Source organism: Sinohyriopsis cumingii, chromosome 7, assembly GCF_028554795.1.
Source record: "Sinohyriopsis cumingii isolate HCF-2022 chromosome 7, ASM2855479v2, whole genome shotgun sequence".
In the NCBI taxonomy this organism is placed as follows: domain Eukaryota; kingdom Metazoa; phylum Mollusca; class Bivalvia; order Unionida; family Unionidae; genus Sinohyriopsis; species Sinohyriopsis cumingii.
In genome coordinates this window covers 65,589,690-65,609,861 of record NC_142967.1, presented here as the reverse complement: position 1 = coordinate 65,609,861, position 20,172 = coordinate 65,589,690, and the positions used below count along the sequence as shown (strand labels likewise).

The 20,172-nt window shown below is 37.0% G+C and overlaps 1 protein-coding gene across 1 annotated transcript in view; it reads right to left on the bottom strand.

Annotated features, from left to right (window-relative positions):
• Positions 1-12,575, bottom strand: part of LOC149795421 (cytochrome P450 3A24-like) — a 37,534-nt gene extending 24,959 nt beyond the window's left edge. Inside the window, exon 1 of the mRNA XM_089965215.1 lies at positions 12,471-12,575. The gene's annotated coding sequence lies outside the window, so the exon portion shown is untranslated. The remainder of the gene's footprint in view (positions 1-12,470) is intronic.
• Positions 12,576-20,172: the final 7,597 nt, after the last annotated feature.

The window sequence follows — 20,172 nt, the reverse complement described above, 5'->3', positions numbered from 1 at the left end:
ATCGTTAAGAACTACGCCATGCTGGCAAAATGTTTGTGGCATAAATATTCCTCAGAGCACCACTGTGTCATGTTGGGCATACAACAACACTTCTGCATATGAAGTGAATGGTCTGATAAAATAAACATGAGCCATTAAAAAGAGCGTCAATGATCAAAGGGAGATAAATCAATGAGCGACTAACATTATAGATTAAATTCCTCTTTGTATGTATGTATGTATGTATGTATGTATGTATGTATGTATGTATGTACGTACGTACGTATGTACGTACACGCACGCACGCAGGTACGTACGTACGTGCGTATGTATGTATGTATGTATGTATGTATGTATGTATATATGTATGTAATTATTTATCTGAACGGCATACTGGCTACATAGCGCCGAGTAAAAGTTAAAGTCCAAAAAATTAAAGGTACACATTGCCGAACCTTCGGGTATATAAGAAGGCTCATTTGTGTTTTCTAAAATCCTAAAATTTACTTTAGAAAATGTTGCCACCGTATTAGAAAGTAATTTTCGGCTTGTGAAATTTCAAGAAATTGAATCAAAAAGAGTGAAGTTCTATAACATTGTTGATTTGTATATGCTGCATGGTAAAAAATTGAATAGGTGTCGGACAGTCATGAATCACACCGCCTTATTTTCAGGCAAGATACATGACCGAGGTGTTATTACGTAATGATTTACCCAGAGCCTTGCTTTAGATGGGTTAGCGGTCTTTTGAAATTTTGTGACTTAGGAATGATTGAATGGCTGATATTAGTGAATAGGTGAAGCCTGGGGATTCGTTAATTTCATTTAAATGAGATTACATCGTAGGATCTTTAACCTCAAAATAATGGCCGAGATTTACGGTCACGTACAACGTTTTAATTTTATAGGTTTTTGCATGTGCAGATTTTAAAATGTTTAGATTTATTTTATTTGGACGCATTCCATAAGTGTTATATCTTAGAAAACAGATAAGGACGTAGTTTTGCTTTTAATCTGGTCAAGCAGGTTTCTGTGTATCTTCGCTAGCCAAGTTTCCGATATGTTAACCTACCCATACCTTGGCGGATTAAACAAGTACCGTTCTAACGAGTTTGTAGAAGTCCAGCGGCTGTCAAACCTGACAATTCTTGAAAACCGATCCTTCTACGAACTCTGCAGCTGGCCACCACCAGTACAACAACAACAAAACAAAAATATAAATAAATAAACAAGACAATGCGTGTTGCCATAGAGCACACACCGCCTTGAGATTACGTTTAATTACCCATTATACAGGCCACAAATAGGTATCCACATCCTCACATCCTTGTCCGCAAGGACCAGCCGGCGGCAGACATTTTTAAGAATGTTTGTTTATTGGTTATTTTTATTTAAATTTTATTTATATTTTTACTTTTATTCAATTATTGGTATTTAATTATTTAGAAACTAACTTTTATTGCAAAGGGGGGTCGGGTGGGGAGGGGAGGATAGGGAGGGAAACGAGGAGAGGACCTTTTCTGTATAGAAGAAAAATAATTAGTTTATAAGGAAAATAGATTAAGGAAGGGTAGGCAAGAGGATTGTATGAGGGGAGGGGTGTTACTAAGTTCTCTTTCGATGTAAAGCAAAATTGCCAACAAAAAGCAAACCTGGAAGACATTAAAATATAAAGGAAATCAGCCATTTGATAACAACGATAAATTTGCTGTGATGTATTGCTGAAGCAGACTTGCTTCGATTTTAGATAGGATCAGATGGTTTACAAGATGTCAAATGCAATTTATTGCCACCGATTTGGCCGCTGTCTTGTTAATCGCCTTGGGCCCCGCGCTTTCAGGAAATCAACTCCACAATGCAAAGTTTTTTGCTTGGAGACCCGCTCATCGCTTGCTGCCTTGGGCCGGGCCTGTGATTTGAAATACTTTGGTAGTATTGTATACTGAAGAATCTATTTCATTCGTTTGAGATAAAGTGATGGTTCGCTTGCCTCAATGCAAAGTCTAAGTTCCTGATTCTGTGTCGGATCAGGCGTCTGCAAGTAAGAATTAGATGATTCATACACAAGATTAGATCTTACCAGAAGTATGTGTAACCGGAGCAAGACCTTCCGATCTACTCCATAATACGTGCTTGTCACGACTCGCGTTAATTCCTGGACTTTCTGACATTTGTCTGTGAGTGAGGCAATGGATGAGTTTTAGGAAAGTTAGCTAACTGGTCTCAAACTTGGGTTCACTCAACAATAGGAATAAAACAACAGTCAAGATGGAGTTTTGGGTCATCAATGGACAGACGTGCATAGAAACAGATATAGATTTCAGACATATGAATCCGTTTTCTTCTGCCCATTTTTGAACTCTGTTAAGCGTTTTATAACTGACGTTCAATAAGTACGCATGCACCTTGATCCTTTGTAGATCACAAACTTTTCGATATATAATGAACAGTCAGTTTATGGATCATTGCATTTCACTATGCTGTTCACATTTTATGTTCATTTGGGTGACTGACAATATGCCTGCCCCGAGACACGCTCATTCCGTGAGGACAGTTTTCAGAAATGATACTGCCTGCAGTAACTAGTTCTTTAAGCCGTAAATCGATGTGGTGTCATATTTTTTCTTCAAGTCGAGAAAGATTGCAGATATATGTTCTTTATTTGTCTAAACTTCTCTTGTAAGTGCTTGAAGTCCGACAAAATGGTTTCTTACTACATGCGGAGATGGGAAGGGTGATAGTGGCTGACGGTGCTTCGGACTTATATGTACATTATAGAGCATGGAAAGGTGTAGAGAGGGTGTGGTTGGAGGATACGCGGGAGGGACACTAATGATACTGTCAAGGATACAATTTGGGTTCATTTTTCAACAGACTACCAATCCGATTTAAGAATGGGGCATCTAGAAAAGACTGGAACAATGAAATAGGTGTCGTCATAAGTAGTGGATCGAGTGCTACATTATATACAGATTACATATGCCTTGCATGGCCTCCTGACACAAAGCACTAGTTTATTTCTGCAGTCGAGAAAACGGGAAAAATGTACGTATTTCTGTCATTAATTTTCTCCGCACAGACGCGAGGAAAAGGCAATGGAATGCTCTTTGTTGCTTTTTTAATTTAAAACATTTCTCACAAAACACTGCCGTTGTCTGTGGCTAATTATTTTTTGTCACCTTGGGTCGCGTACTATGAGTATATGGTTTTAATGGTCTGAGTCGCAAGTCGCGAGAACAGTGCATTTTGATTTGATGGGTTACGAGTAAATATCGACATCTTAGAACTAAGGTCATCTCTCTGTATCATGTATATCATCTAATCCCTTTTCCTTCATTTTTCGCACTATAGCATGAACTACAAAGAAAGGAGAAATGCGAAATAAAAAAATGTCAGTTTTGTACGTAATGCAACGGGTGAAGAACAGTTGAAAAAAAAATCGGTACGTAAATCTTAGCAATAAGTATAGTTCATTGATTTTAACTTACATATACATGTTTCCGATTAAGTACCTCAAATTTGTTCTTTATTTTCTTTCATTTTTTGTCGTCATCGTCATCATCATCATGATCCTCATCCTGCGCTTCATCATCATGATTTTTTTTTGGTCATCATCCTTATTACAGCCAGCAATAAGAAAGAGAGTGATGATGTTACTGCTGCTGCTGGTGCTGCTGATGACGATGATGACGGAGAAGTTTTATGTTTATGATAGCGAGTGAGCGGTTGTAGCTCAGTTGATAGAGAGTCTGACTCGTAATTGAAGGGTCGTGGGTTCGATACCCGCCAAGACTGGGTCTGCAGCCTCGGTGCGACCTTCGGGAGGGCACTTATCTCCTGTTTCCTCTACATGATACAGCCAATAATGTATTAAAAATGCTGTCAAAAGCCAACCAATCGGCTGATGATAGTGACGACGAGGCTAATCAATGCTAATGATGTTACTGACAACGACAGTAATGATGACAATACATTATTAAAGGATAAACAATGTTCACTTCAAATATGCAGTTCAAATAGCCGAAATTTTCAAAAGTATTCATAGTTTGTATTATCTGGTAAAAATGGCACAAAAGAAAGATTACAGTGCATGTTCTTCGCACATGGCTTCAAATTAAACAGACATTGCAAAACAGGAAATGGTGAGTTTCAGCCATATACTTCAACCTGTCACCAAAATAAATGCTCGCTCGTTTCGCGGTTTTTCCCACAGTTCCGTTTGTTGACCTCGTATGTATCTGTCACCAACGCCTTACTTAAATATGCATAACGGTAACAATGTGGATACGTAACAGTGAAAATAGCGATGGTCCTAATCGGAGGAAAGGTATAGGGCCTACCATCATGGAAAAACAGACGAAATGAATTTTTCTAAAAATAATCGCTGACCTATGCCATGGAGACCTACGTCTGGCTTATTTGTACAATATTTTCAAAAATACTCTAGTCAGTAACTTTAATGCAACATAAAATCGACAGAAATTTCTGAAATACATTTTTAACTACTTTTTAGCGGTGACAGCAGGCTACCGTAAAACCTTATGAAAGGTTTATTATGTAGCCCCATATTATACCATTCAATGGAAGCACAATGACCTAGTCTCAGATTCAAACAAAGGTGTGCTTTCTGCCAATTGTGATATGCAAATTTATGCCAGTTCAGTGAATAGGTGTAATAAGGTTAGGATTAGAAGTACGACAGTGTTTGACATTTTTATGGTTGAGAGCTGCACAAGGAAATCTTTTCGAACCAGGTCTATCCGCATTTCTTTACAGACTGGACATTGAAATCGTCGTTTGATTGGACCTGCCAATCTATAGAAAACATGGGCGGTGCACATCGAAAATTTAAAATGGCATTATCTAATTTGGGGGTGGGCAAACGTTTAATGGAGCAAAATTAAAATTCGCCAAAAAACATCAAATATATTCATTTCATTTGTCTGTATTCTGAAGATGCCAGTAAGATGGTAAGAAGACGAGGACCTTGGCTTTTGCAACTAGACTCGACTTATAAGCGAGAATAGATGGTAAATGTGAAATCAGTAATTTTATTGGCGCATCGAATGATGAATAAAAAATTATCTCGAATCGATGATCGGTGTCCGTTTAGATTTGTGATATGTTGGAGATCTTCAACTTAATCAGACTGGTATCAAACCAGTTTTATGCTTTATATGATGTTCTTTGTGAACAAATATGTTACACATTTGTATGATTATATAAAAACGTGCCGTAAGTACTCGCTTATAAGGCGAGTCAAACTGCAAACAACAAGGATCATCATCGGTAGCATAATGTGCCTGCAGATCAGGGCCTGTGTTCTTTGTTCTACTGATTACTCCAAACAAAGTGCACATACCCAGATCTGCCTGCGGATTATATGCCAGCAGATCAGGATCTTTTCACTTTGCGGCAGGAATTTTCCTATGAGCGAGTATAAATTGTATAGGGACAAATTAATCTTTCTTATCATATTGCAAATACTGTGCCCTAGTCGAGAAAAATCCCATAGTTTCGTTTCTATTAGACCTCCCCCATAACAAGAAACAAATACGATTAAGAAACAAATTTGGGGTTCCTATTCCTAAAAAGAAAAGGGATCATAATGGACAATCTGGGTGGATGAGGCAGGTAAGCTGACTATGAAAACAAAACTAATAAAATATTAACAGAACGAGAAATAGTTACGTACCCCAACAATGTAATTCAGATGCCTTTGAAATGTGTTTTAAATGCATTCAAAATGCATTTCATTCGCTTCATCGTTTCAGGCAACTATCTTATCGTTGGCCTATCATCATCTCATCGTTCTCAGATTATCTTGTTACATTATGAGTTTTTCGTTTACTCGAATTTAAGAACTGCGTCTCTTTCGCGCGACACGAAGCGCTTGGCATATACAGTTTTGTCGTTCTTTCTCGTTCATTTTCCTTTCATTTACCATTAGTTTATCATTCCGTTTGCATTTCATAGGGGCATTGAAATGGTTTAGGACCTGTATGATACGACTCTACTTTCAGTTCCGTAATGTATTTCAGGGAGACTCGGTTATAACATAGTAACCATATTCTCTGATGCATAGGACGATGACAGGTAAATAAAAACATGGAAGGTATCTATCAGGTTAGCATAAGAAGGATGACAACCGTCTTACTTAAAAAGACGGGTATTTTTCTTGTTACATATCAAGTTTAAAATTCGAATAATATGAATCGACCTTATTATTATTTTGTCTTTATTATCTTTGATTTTTTTTTGTATACCAAATGCCATGATATGGTACTATAAATTTTCGTATAGTAAGGAAATTTGTTGTTGTTGTTGGTTTAACACAATTTTTCAGCACACGATCGGCTATACATCGCTGCTAGTATAACTGGTGTATGAAGAACCCGGGAAAACTGACGTAAGAGCCACTGACCCACGGGAAGCTACTTGCAAGTTTTCTCAAATATCCACATGGGTCGACCCCGAGACTCGAACCCACGCGGACCGAGGTGCGACGGCAGTATCTGTAAAGGCGAGAGCTCTAAACCCTTAGACCATATGTGATGCCGCATAACACGCTCTGAACATTTTGGTGGCCGTAATGTGTGCAGCGAGATACTCTAGACTAGTTCGATATCACGTGTGCTTTGAACCACAAGAGCGAAGGTCAAGTTCATACAATTAGGATCTCTAAGTATCTAGTTTATTGTGGACATGATTGTAGCCTTGTGCTAAGTACCGCGAATAGGACCATTCTAACTTTATACACTTTATAAACGGACAAAGAAATTTGTTTCCAAACCTTATTGAACTTATCGCACAATCTGTTTTGTTTAGCATATGCAAATATGTAGTTGGCAACACAGAGAGCAACACAGGGAGCACTTTCACGTGGTCATTGATTGCAACCTGTACACAAAACTGACAAACATAAAGGTTATGTCAGATGTATAGAGTAGAGAAGGGTTGTGGGTGTAATAAATATTGAATTTACTATCGCAAGGCCGGCCTTACGCTGATTTTCCCGCCCTCACAGGAGCCATGCGCGTTAGTAATTTTTATAATTTAATCTATGGAGAGACAGTAATTTAAAGCGATAGAAGAAACTTTAAAGTTCAATATCATTTGAATCTTGTATAAAAGTATATTTCCAAATGCCGTGCTCACGCCCCCCCCCCCCCCGCCCTCCCTCCCCCCGGCGCATAAACCCAGCAGGGGGCCTGGCCAAAATTATCCTAATTGGGCCCGCGTTTGCTAAGGTCATTACTGTAATCCGGTATGGGGTATTCATAATTTTATCAATAAAGGTTCATCAGCCTAAAGAAAAGAGACTGAAAAAATGCTATTGACAACAATCTGTTTCTACATATATCATTAAGGCCGAGCACACATATGATTATAAGTAAAGAATTTATCTACATAACACATTTAATGAGTATATATTATTCCTGTTTGCAAACAAATTTCATTAAATATGATAAAACAATTAATAATGGAAGATCTTCAAAATAATCAATTATGTCGCCGTCTTGACTCACACGCGCAACATTAAATTCAAAATTCTAAGACTAAGGGAGATAATTCTTAGGCTAATCTCATTTTTAATGCAATATTTCATATAAAATAGAAATAAAATTGTTTTAGAATTTGAACACGTTACTAAGGTCAAATACCCGTAATTTTACTTTTGTAAACCCGTATAATTAAGACATGGGCGTCGGCTTCATACCGTTAAACGTTGATTTGCATGTTAGTATATTTTGGAGGACATTGACATTTTTACAATTTATTTCATTTGAGAGGACACTGACCTATTTATTCTTTGTTCAAGGACATAAACTACCGCAGTAAACAAGCTACTTCTGCGTGCTATTTGCGTGAGGATAGATAGTATTAGCTCAATTCAGTGGCCAAGAACAGAAATTTAAATAGCTTTGAATATACCATTTGTGTGGGAAATTAAATAGACGAACAGCAATCTAATTGCTACTACATTGTTGTCGCATCTAAATACCGCGAATTTAGTAGCCGTTGAAAATATAATTTTAGAATATATATGCATAATACTGTACGTTGCAAACTAGCTTTCACGAAAGTAAAGTTTTTTCGATGAGCTGTACACGACCACCCACGTTAGCCAAATTTGCTATATGTTAACCAAAGCCACCGCATCCAATCACAATCAAGTTTATGCAAATTTGAACGCTGTTCCTAATGATCAAGAAAAGGGGAGCACACAAATTGAAATGGACTCATAAATAAGCAATTTTCCATTGCCGATCCGTTTTTGCACAAATACATCCTTTCCCTCGAATGTATATGTTATGGCTTCTCTCTGTTACGTAGTTACACTTTCGATGTCAAACGTACAAAGTATGCTTGTTAAGTCAAATGCCTCCACTATTTTCGGCCGAATGTACAATGCACCGCTGTTACATACGATAGATAGTTCCCGAATGACGTCATATGCCACCATATTTGTGGCATGCTGACAGATTCAGCATTGAGTTAATACTGTGTTAGGAAGTTGAAAGAAATTCATTGGATCCTGGGATACTGTTACAAAACATACATACAGAAACAGACCCTAAACCAGGCTTTCTGTTAGTATATATGTGTGCAATTTATAAACTGATTTTGCTTCAGTGAGTCTTGTTCAAAATTATTAATTTTGTTGGTCGCATATAGGAGAATCTGCTAGGTTGCTCATTGTCCAGGTAAAATGGGCAGCATATCGTCTGCTAGTGACCTTATTGAGAAGCATTATTAGTTATGTTATTACACATTAAGGTCGACAACTCATAAAATCAAATAGATGTCGCTAGGAGAAAGCACTGAAATATCCGATTGATCACCACACGATATGGATAATTTAACAATTCAGGACTTTGGCAAGCGAAGATGAAAAACGATATGTTATTATATATTTACCAACATGGACGTTTCCGTTGATTTTAAATGACAAAACATTGTGAAGTGAATGGCGCTGGACAGCATGTAATGGAAAGTGCCTGAAAATCTGTGTTCGAAACCTTACAATCAATTAACCACACATGTCAGACATTAAGAATGTAACGTCATGTAATGTATGGAAGATGTTCCTTATTTAAATCATATACTAGATTCAATGACAAGAGAATCGGTACCTTGCGAAAATACAGAAATTAAAGAACAGTGACAGTGGTCAAACTCAAAGAAGTTGCTAATACTATATATGAAGACTATATCCGCTCCGAGGCAGACGCGGGAGGCCGTGGGTTCGATCCCTGCCTAGTCATACCAAAGACATCTAAAAATGGTACTAACAGCTGACTCTCGTGGCGCTCACCATTAAGAGGTTAGTGTTAGGACTGGTCGGCCTGGTGTCAGGATAATGTGACTGGGTGAGACATCATGCTACATGTCTGCGACATGATACCCCAGTGCTAGACATCACTATTAACTGCCACAATGCAGACATCGTAGCGATATGACTGAAAAATTGTTAAAGCTACGTTACAAAATCAAAATTTTAAGAGAGGGACAAAGAGCGAAGAATGTTGATTTCCGCCGCTGAAGTAGTGAAATCGTCAACGTGACTGCGGAACAGAGACGGCTAAATGGTTAGTGTTCTTGAATGTTGTGGGTTAGAATTCTGCCAGGACCGGACTGGATAGGATACAGTTATTTTCTCTGGAAAAGGCGTTATATAATATTGTATGTGTCGATGTACCGCTCAACACCAAACACAAATCCTCAGATATACCAGCTTTGCTATCCTAGGGTAGTCTATACATTTTGTTTCACATTGACCCTAGCCCGATATAAAAATACAAAACCGTATATGTCGATTTGCTCTCTGCACGGAAGGAACTCCGATAATACTACGTTACGTTTACTTTCGAAGCCAATCGTGAATAACCATTGCGGCATCCGTAGACAAAGTGACCTTTCGTAATCAGTTTCTTCGATTTAAATCGTCTAGACGTAAGTATTTCTTTTGAGTTAAGGCATGTGGACATCAACAAAGTGGTTATATTGAATCTCTATCCTTTTGTAATTGGTTCGTGTGTAACAGGCCTGTTGTTCAAAATAATGTTGGATAAACATCCAATTTGTCAAATATTTGGCATGTTGGCTCAAGCTTATAAAATCTATAATATTGTGCTAAACATGGAAGCAAACAGTTAAATACTGACGCTTTTAGTTATGATTATGTGCCTAAATATTTTTTATTGCTTAATGGAAAAACAAAATAAGTTGTAGTACCATTAAGAGGGTAGTTTCAAATACATATTGTGCGCCCTCTTTCCTCACACAAAAAAACTAGAGATATAGACACGTCTATCCATTTGCTCCTAATGCATTCAATTCATCGCCTTCTAAGCAGGTCGTATTACCAAAGTCTGACTAGATGACGCTTTCATATCTTTTTCTTCCTGAAACTCGGGCACTTACTCATTGTTGAATATCTCACCGTGATTATTAGCAGCTACACGCAAAGTAATGGAGATTTCTACAAAACCTTATTGTGTAATTTAGACACATTGTGGCACATAAAGCACAGGGTTCTAACTGGAAATATTGTAGCACACCAAACACATGGTGCTAGCTAGACATAATGTAGAACACCAAGCACATGGTGCTAACTGCACATAATGTAGCACACTACGCAAAGGGTTCTAACTAGACGTAATGTAGCACAAAACTCCCAGGGGCGAACTATAGCTAATATTTCACCTTAATAACAATAATGTAGCACACTAAGCACAGGGCGCTAACTACACTTAATACGCAAATTGAGCACAGGGTACTAACTAGACATAATGTACTACACTAAGCAGAATGTGCTAATAGTTTAGCACATAATGAACATGGTGCACTAGACACAATATTTCGAACTAAGCACGCTGTGCTAACAATGCACAATGAATCATAATAAGCACATTGTACTAACTAGACACACTGTAAGACAATAACCACATGGTGCTAACTAGACATAATTTATAACACTAAGTACATGATAATGCGTACAATTTAGCACACTGAGTACAAAATGATAACTACACATTATGTAGCACACTAAACACATGGGTGTTAACTATACATAATGTAGCACACATAGCATAGGGTCTAAGTAGACATAATGTAGCACACTAAACACGTGGTTAACTACACATAATGTTGCACATTGAGCACAGGGGCTAACTTAACACAATGCTGGACACTAAGCACATTGCCCTAACCACACATAATTTAGCATGCTAAGTACAGGCTGCAAACTAGACATAATGTCGTACTCAAAACACAAGGTGCTGTATAGACATAATCGAGCCCACAAAGCACAAGCTGCTAACTAGACATAATGTAGCCTATCATGCATAGAGTGCTAACTCTGCAATGCACAGTACCCACGTGTCATTTCAGTTGTTGTACCTAGAGGGAAAGTGTGTCAAATATTTACGCGAATTCAAGAGTGGAGTCGGCTGAGATTATTCTTCTTATTCGCAGAAAATCAGCAATAAAAACACAAAAAGTCAGTGCATTTCCTTATATTTTGTTTATAAGACTAAACACAAGGGCCATTTTTGTGTCATCATCAGAATTGCCATATTCTATATAGAGAGAACGCCGCGTTACTCATATCGATCAGCAACGTACTTCCACATGCCACGACTTTCTATTTTGTTTAACAGAATTTGCAGTACTTCATAGATTTAAACGAAATATGCCTTGTGGCTTAATCTGATGTTAAATGTGCATCATTTGCTCCGTCAAATTTTGACTGTAAGTCCATGTTTGACTGAGTTCTGTCCATATTTAACTTGAACTCCTTCGTCCAAACATCCTGCTTAATAATAAATCTGGAAAGAATTCATGACTTAAAAGTTCATTCTATTGGAAGCTTAACAGCTTGAAGTTGTTGGTAAAGTTCGATTTTTAACAATCAAAACTATCGCCATGGTTCTTATTAGTTTTGAACACTGTCCAAGCATAGAGCCTTATCAAGTATTCCATATCGGCGGATGCATCCTTGTTCTACAGACAGATGTTTAGTTTTCGGTAAAGTCTAAAAGCTAAAGTTCTCTTTTCCCTAATTAGGTGAACGGATACTATGTTTAATCAAAATTATAAAGTCTTGCTCAGAATTCAAGTTACATTTATTTCACACGATAATCTGTATTTTTTGCTGCCAAGCATTTTGCAATGTGATTATTGTATCAACCGTTTTTGCGAAAGAAGTTTTTAGATAGATACTGAGAGAGAGAGAGAGAGAGAGAGAGAGAGAATACTGTTAGCGATATGTAGATGAATACAGATATATAGATAAATAGATCGAATATACGGTCAATGATGTGCCGGCTTTTTTTTGCAGAAACAATGCAATAAAATAAAACAGTTTGTTGGGTGAACAAAAACGTAAGAGCTATATTAGTGGAATTAGTGCACATACTGTATGCTTTTAAATATAGATTTTTAAAAACAAAATTTGGCAATAATTATGTTTGAATCCAACTCACCTATCCTGCATTGGCCAAGGCTAAGCTCAGAAAGGTGTGCCTTTACCGGAATCAACGATATGAAGAACTACCTTCAGATAACAAGTCCAGCTTATGACAAGTTACTCAGCGGATTGTCTGTAACCGGAAATTACATGAAAAATTAATGTAGCGGTTGGATGATCGAGACTGGTCTTAATGGAACTATTTTCTTGACCTTCTGAAAGGCAAGACAAATAATATTCCAGCCAGGTGTGCGCGAATTTGTTGTGTCTGCAGAATTATTTCATTTTGTATTAACATGCTAAGATTCTTATCTTGCCTCATGATATGGTAACTAAAAGCATTTTCTAATTTACATTTCACGTGTAAAAACATTTTGCAGGCTTTTTTTGTCCGTGTATTCACATTGTTTATGGCAGACCGCAAACATTACGAGTCCGACCGCACAATAATCGTTGTATACGCTTCCTGCCAATAAAAACCACTCCAATAAATAAACATAAACACGACGAACTATACAATAAAGGTTCTAAGGTGAATGCTGTTAAAATTCTATAAAAGGTATACAAAGTGAAAGACAAAGGAAAAAGATGTAAAAATCCTTAAGAGGTATGGTCCAAATATCTCATGATGTTTTATTCTGATGCATCATCCTAAGGTTTATTCATTCAGTTCACACACACACACACACACACACACACACACACACACACACACACACCTCAGAGTTGGAAGTCTGCACATGACAATGTGTTCAGCTGTCAGTGGACACTGACACGGTATGAACTCTTGTCATGGTTTACTTTTCAGGTGTATGCATGAGTGAAATATATTGTCAAAACGCAACTGACGCAACACCACCTAATCTCTGCGATTTGTTATATATAAGGGATGCCAAATTCCAGTGGTCGGTTTGATGTTCTAAAGCTTATTTGTAGAGTTATCATTCTACTCATTATGCCAAATACGAAGAAAATGCTGATTTAATATTTAAATTAGTGACTGCAAGACAGCTGCAGCTACATTACACACCCTTTCATAACCATCAATACCAATATGACTTGGTAGCTAACAAAAGAGAGCATCTTTCCTCCAGATTTAATGAGCAAACGAATGCTCAATTATTTGGTTTTGCAAGGCTTTCAGCGTGGAAAGAGAATACGTAAATAAAGCAAATTGATTGATTTATTTTTTATTGGCCCCAGCCGAGTCATATTAAAGACTTATAAAACTGGTACTATTAGGTGCCTGGCTAGGCACTCAGCATTAAGAGGTTTTGTTAGGACTGGTCGGCCTGGTGTCAAGATAACGTGACTGGGTGGGGCATGCTGCTAGATGTCTGTTGCATGATGCTCCAGTGCTAGACATCACTATAAACTTCCACAATGCAGTCATCGAGGCGATATGACTCGAAAATTGTTACCGCTACGTTAAAAATCCAAATCACGCACACACACATTTATTTTTTCTGGTGTTGGCGATAGGTGGGGTTAATGTAATTCAAATATTTCAGAATAGTTGTAATTTAAGCGATATAAATGGAGTTCTTCCCCTTTAATCATCCTGGGATGATACCACCAGGTGTTGCAGTGGTAGCTCCAACCCTCCCTCCATTTTACGAAGCATATGCATACAATGTCGTACAGCCACGTCATCAAGGTCCGAATGCATCTAATTAATTCTGAAAAACGAGTGGAGTTGCTGAGGACCTTTTGAATTCACAAAGATTAAATATTACTTTTGTTTTTTTGGAGTTATTTGTTAAACATAACGACGGTGTTTGAGAATACAGAATTTTTTAAATATTTGCAACAGTGAGTTTTGATCTTTCTAGACGAGGACAAATTCGTGTGCCAAAAGGTGGAATTAAATTTGATATCTGAGTGTACTGGGTTTGATATCTAAGTGTACAAGGTTTGGTATCCGGGCCTAAAGACTATATCAGCTTCGTGATTAAATTGATGAGAGGACATTTTGGTGGAGTCAATTTCGGTCGTCTGAGACACATTGAGACACACTGATGGTTCATTAGCAGCAACACAGAGGTTTCGGGAAGAGGTTTTTTTCTTCTTCTGACCGCTGATTGACAATGCTGAAGTGTTTTCTGTCGAAGTGGTGTCAGTATCAGTGGACGTGTTATCAGTCGAAGTGTTATCAGTCGACGTGTTATCAGATATATAATCTGTTGATCAGATTTACGAGCAGATCTCTGCACGGTCCAGTCATATTTAAGCTTAGATCTTACTATAGTCCTGTACACTCGGATTAAGATCTTTCATTCTGTTACACAACATCTTCACGAATTCTATGTAATTATTAAAAATGCATAAAAACTGTTTTAGTTTCGAAAATGTGAATCAGAGTTGTCCCGCCCATTTCTGAATTATGTTTAAGCGTATCTGCGGCTGACGTTCAACAGTATTCACACTCAATGATCCATATCAGATTAGAAAGTCGATGACATAATGAGCAGTCAGTTCCCATGGTACAGAAGTTTACTATGCTGTTAATTGTGATGCTTAAAATGATGACTGCCAGCATGCTACAACCCGAAGATTGCTTACAGAAATGGCGGCACCTACTTTAACTTTGAAATAATATCTTTCACAAATTTGGATATAAGGAAAGATAGGCGGGCTTTTAACGTAGGTTAAACTGGTAATTCATTGTCCCGTAAGGAAGTTTGCTGTCATATGCTTTCTCCATGTCCTTAACGTAAGGATGCGATATGTTCTGTCTTCGTGAAAGTTTCTCTAATAAACGCTTAAAGTCAGACTAGATGGTCACTTTAGTATCATGGCGTCTGCATCCACAATAAAAGTCTAATAGTTTGAAGAACTCAAGATGCAAGAGGGATCTGTCATTTACCATTCCTTCGAATTTGTTTGGCAAATACAGCTTGCTAAAGATAAAGCACGGTAGCTTAAAGGGTCAAGATGGCGGAAAGTTGCAATTTTACAAATTCTAATTGAAAATGTTTAGTTGTATATTGAGAGTTTGTATCAGGTAAATGTTTCAAAAGTTGATAGTGGGTATCTTCTGGTCTTGATGAAGAGTCATAGGCTAGTGGACTTCCCATGGTCTTGAGAGAAGGTTTTGGCCTAGTATTTTCTGGTAGGGTCCTGCCCAGGTCATCATATTCATTAGGTGCGTGAGACAGTCGAGTTTAGTCTAACAAATGATATTCCTACCATATTACATACTGATTTTGTAGTAGAGCAAGAGTTCATTGCTAAACATAGGATCTCCATGTTATTTTTCCTGCTCTCTCTCGCTCTTTTTAAGCTTGAGTTTGGTACAGACGGTATTTACCGAGATTGTCAGCTGTTGAATTGATGCAGAAATTGTAAGGACAGTTTTCGTCACATCATTACATCTTTGCAAGCATCAACAAACCACGATTTGTTGATAGTTAGGAATCGCCAAAGGTTTTGATACTGTATTCCCAGCAGCATCATAGAGTATTTTTGCAAATAACAGTATTGCATCCACTACGTTCTCAAAGCAATCAATTGCTAAACTCAGTTTATAGATATCTGCCTTAGCCCTCGGTGATTGATGATCTCGCTTCTCAAGTATATTGGAATGTGGTCGCCGCCACTGCAGTCATTACCACCTTTTCAAGAAAAGTCACGTAAAAGAGATGAACCTCAGAAGGTCAGATATGAGGTTGAATATGAACCAGTGACATAATGCATGTAGGTATAGAGTTAATCATTAAAATGCAAAGAATATGTTTTAGATTATGTAGTCTTCTATGTTTTCCCATCTTTTATTGATATATGTACAACCCAGAGTGCATGGCGGACTTTGAATGAAGCTGCCAAGTACAACAAAAGGTGTTCGTAACTGCAAACAAAATGAGTAGAGTGTACGAGTCTTTTGCATAGACACACAAAAGAATCTAGCCTGTAATGTAGAAATGAGATTAGTTTGTGAGGGTTTGGTTACTGATAATGATATTCACTAATGCGGTTGCCTTATCGGTATTTTTTGAAAGTTGTTTTCCCTGATGGAGCTTTAAAGATTAACACTCGTTTACATTAAGAAAGTTCTCCTGAAAACAGACAGGTATTGTCTTATATTCTTCATCTGAAGGCTAATTGAATCAGCATGAAACTCTAAACCTTGTCATTTTACAATGCATTATGATGTCAGACATGTTTGTGGGTATTGAAGAAGTACGGAGCATATGGGCAGAATCAGGGGCTCTTCTGTCTTTAAAATATCTTTAAAATATCTCTTGAAGCTTGGGATTACTAGCTGATTTATCATAGTTTGTGTCTGAGTCCTTCTATCTAAGTAATTTTGAGGCTTAAGTTATGTCTTGCTTGGAAGTAGCAATCATTGCTTTAGCCTCTACTCAGCTACCAGGATTTTCTACGACACAGGACGCAGCCTATGACAAACGGATTGCCTCTACTATCACCTCTTAAATCATACACAAGGACAAATCGGGCCAATTTTGCAGTTATGAACGTGCTAATGTGGGAGCTTCTTCTCAGAAGGACAGAAAGTCAGAGAGTATTGATTATATGTTTTTGTTAACAGAGAGGAAAGTGCTAAATTATATTTTTAAAGCTGGATTTGTTGTCACGAAAGAGGGAAACAAGGGTTCACATTATTAATAAATATATGAACACTCATTGCCTTGCTCGAATATATTCCTGCAAGGATTTGATAACCAATGTTTAAATCAACAATTGGGCCATAGCAAAACAAAACATCAACGAAGTTTGTTTATTGCTGGCCTTGATGGAAAGTTTCGATTTTCTCAGTTCTAAGATAGAATAATTCAATCTGTTCTCGAGTACACGTCTGTGTAAAACATAGCAAACATAATTGTCTGTGTAGCTTCCAATAAGAAAGAAATAATGGAAGATTGAGAATAAGTTACTGAACCACGGTTTGTTAATGAATTTACTCCTTGAGGGAAATTAACAGTACTTTTATGAGCCCTTTGCAACCGATTTAGTTTCCCGTTGATGTAAAATATAGTTTGCTCATCCTTCGATGCTGTTTTTCTTTTTATTTTACCATTTCACTTTCGTAGCAACACTGACTATTTTCCAACCATTTCTTCGTTTCCGAACTGTTCCTGACTGTTCTCCAGCGTACCAGACTCTCATCTGCAACATAAGCCTACCGTTGTGAGCTGTTTTCACACCTTCTCTGATTGTGGTTTGTTCTATCATACCGTCTCTGACAGTTGGCCCTTCTTTCTCTATCTTGGGACTCTGCCGCGTGTCTCTGACCAGACAACTAAACTAAATCATTGAAAGAGAGTTATTTCTGTTCATGTTACACTTCTTATGCTCATTTGAATGAGTTTTTGTTAGTTTTTACTTTACAAGAATTACACCATATATACATTTGACGATAGTAAAATATCCTTTGGTCCCAGTATATGTCTCCTTAATAAAAAAAAGAAAAAGCCTCTTCATTCGTACATTGTCTCAAACGCAAACCTTTGATTTTCTTGCCCATCCCTTTATAACAAAACATTCTCAGCGGAAGTGGTGCTTTAAGTGCATCTTTGAGAGTTGTTTCTGATACTGTAATAAAGGATTGCAATTTGTTTTTATTATCAACTGTTTAAACCGTAACCAACACAGAAGGCAAACGAGTGTTGAGAATAATTAGACTTTTAATATATTAAACGGTGGTGATATGCATATGCAAAGTCATAGCTAAGTCATAGTTAACAATGAAGATATAAACTATCATCCGAAGGATATCATTGTCGATAGTCTCATGAAAGAATAAATCAAATTTGAGCAAAAATGACGCTTAGGCATGTGTATAGCTTTCAGTTCCTGAAACGGTTTATTGAATAACTGGGTATAAAATTTAAACGATGGGAAGTTCACAGAAACACTAAAATTGCTTGTAAATAAGCAGTCTGAATTTTTCAGGAAAGATATTTTGTACCCATACAAATACTTGCATGTCTTTAAAAGAAACAGTTATACTCGAGATAAACACGTTCTGCATATTGCTTAAGGATTAATTTATTGAATGATGTAGTATAGTATTTACGTGAACACTGTCAACTGAAAACACTTAGTGATCTTCATGGTAAGTAAGATACAATAGTGCCTTGCCACAATTTTGTGGAGTTTAGAAATGCGTGAGAAATGCCAGCATGAACCTGTCTCCTATTATTCGAATTAACACATGATGCAGTTTTATAGACAAATGGTGTAGAATTAGAACTGTCGACATATTATGTGCTCCTGGTTAATGACGTTGGAATAAGAGGTAGAAATAGCACGACACCACATACACTGTATCAAATCATGAATACTACTTAGACAAGGATTGTCAGGTAAACAATGATGAAGAATACAAAAGATCAACATCGAGATAATTCTTTATGTATCCAGATCATAACAACCGTTTTGCATGCCAGTTTATGTCAGAGAAAATTAGACATGCAATTGACATCAGTAGAAGAACATCTGTTCTAAATACCAGAAGACTACGATTGTACCTTAAGCAAAACATGATACCATTTGCACATTAGATGTGGATTTGTAGATTTTTGTTACAACTGCAAGACTATTTTAAGGGATAGCCGTTAACTGCAGATAAATTTATTAATAATGAAAATGATTTATCTCCATTAAAAAATAAATTAATTTATGATTATAAGGGGACAAAGTTGTCATTACTGAAATTGTTCTGGACTTTGAAAACTAAAGAAAGAAAAACCTCCATTCAGAATAGAAATATGTACCGTACCATATTACTGAGTTTCAAATCGAAGAACTATACCTTGTTATCTTGATGGATAAATAACCATATATTAACGTTTACTTTGAACTAAGAAGTGTATTTGTTTTATTTTTTTAATACCAAATGTGGTAAATGCTTTCAAGAAAGGTTGCTTTAAAACTGATAATATGATATATTCGGTAACCAAATTGATACGTGAAGAAGGAAACAGCAGATTAATAATGCACAAATGAGAATAAAGTTGGAAATGCCAGAACGTTATATATTTTGCCAGTACAATAAAGTTATCTGAAGAGTTCAGTTCTGGTGTGCACGCAAAAGAAGAATATAAAATAATGGAACTTATTTAAAGTGTATTTACAGTATTAGGAGTATTTAAATTGTTGACGTATGAAACTCTAATAGAACCAGCTGAAGAAGACGGTTCTTGAATGAGGCAGATACGGATTCTTTATGTATTTACGCCGTTAATGAGAACTCTTACAATTACACGGTGAACAGCGTCAAGTTATAAGACAATAGTAACTATTCCAAGTACGAACATAATCGGTATCCCACAAATGAGGAAGAAACTTTGTTTACTTTCCAAGGATAAGCTGTAAGGGGTTCGAATTCAGCTATTTAAGGTCAAAACTTTATTCATTCATTGCTTATAAAAAACAAAATGGAAATTTTATAAAGATGCTGAATTAATTAGATATTCAGCATGTAGGATGCGGATGCAAGATTACAATTAAGTGAATTTACTCAGGGCTTACAGTCAGGAGGTGTATAGGGACAAAGCGACTTTTTATGTTCTCTGTATGATGGCAAGTGTTTCTTTTGTCTGAGGTAAAAACGTAAACACATTACCATAGTTACGTCAGAGTGCAGGATACAATACATGTTTTAAGCATATAACCATAGTTACGTAAGCGTACATGATGCAAGACATGCTTTAAGCACACAACCATAGGGATAAGTAAGCGTACATGATACAACA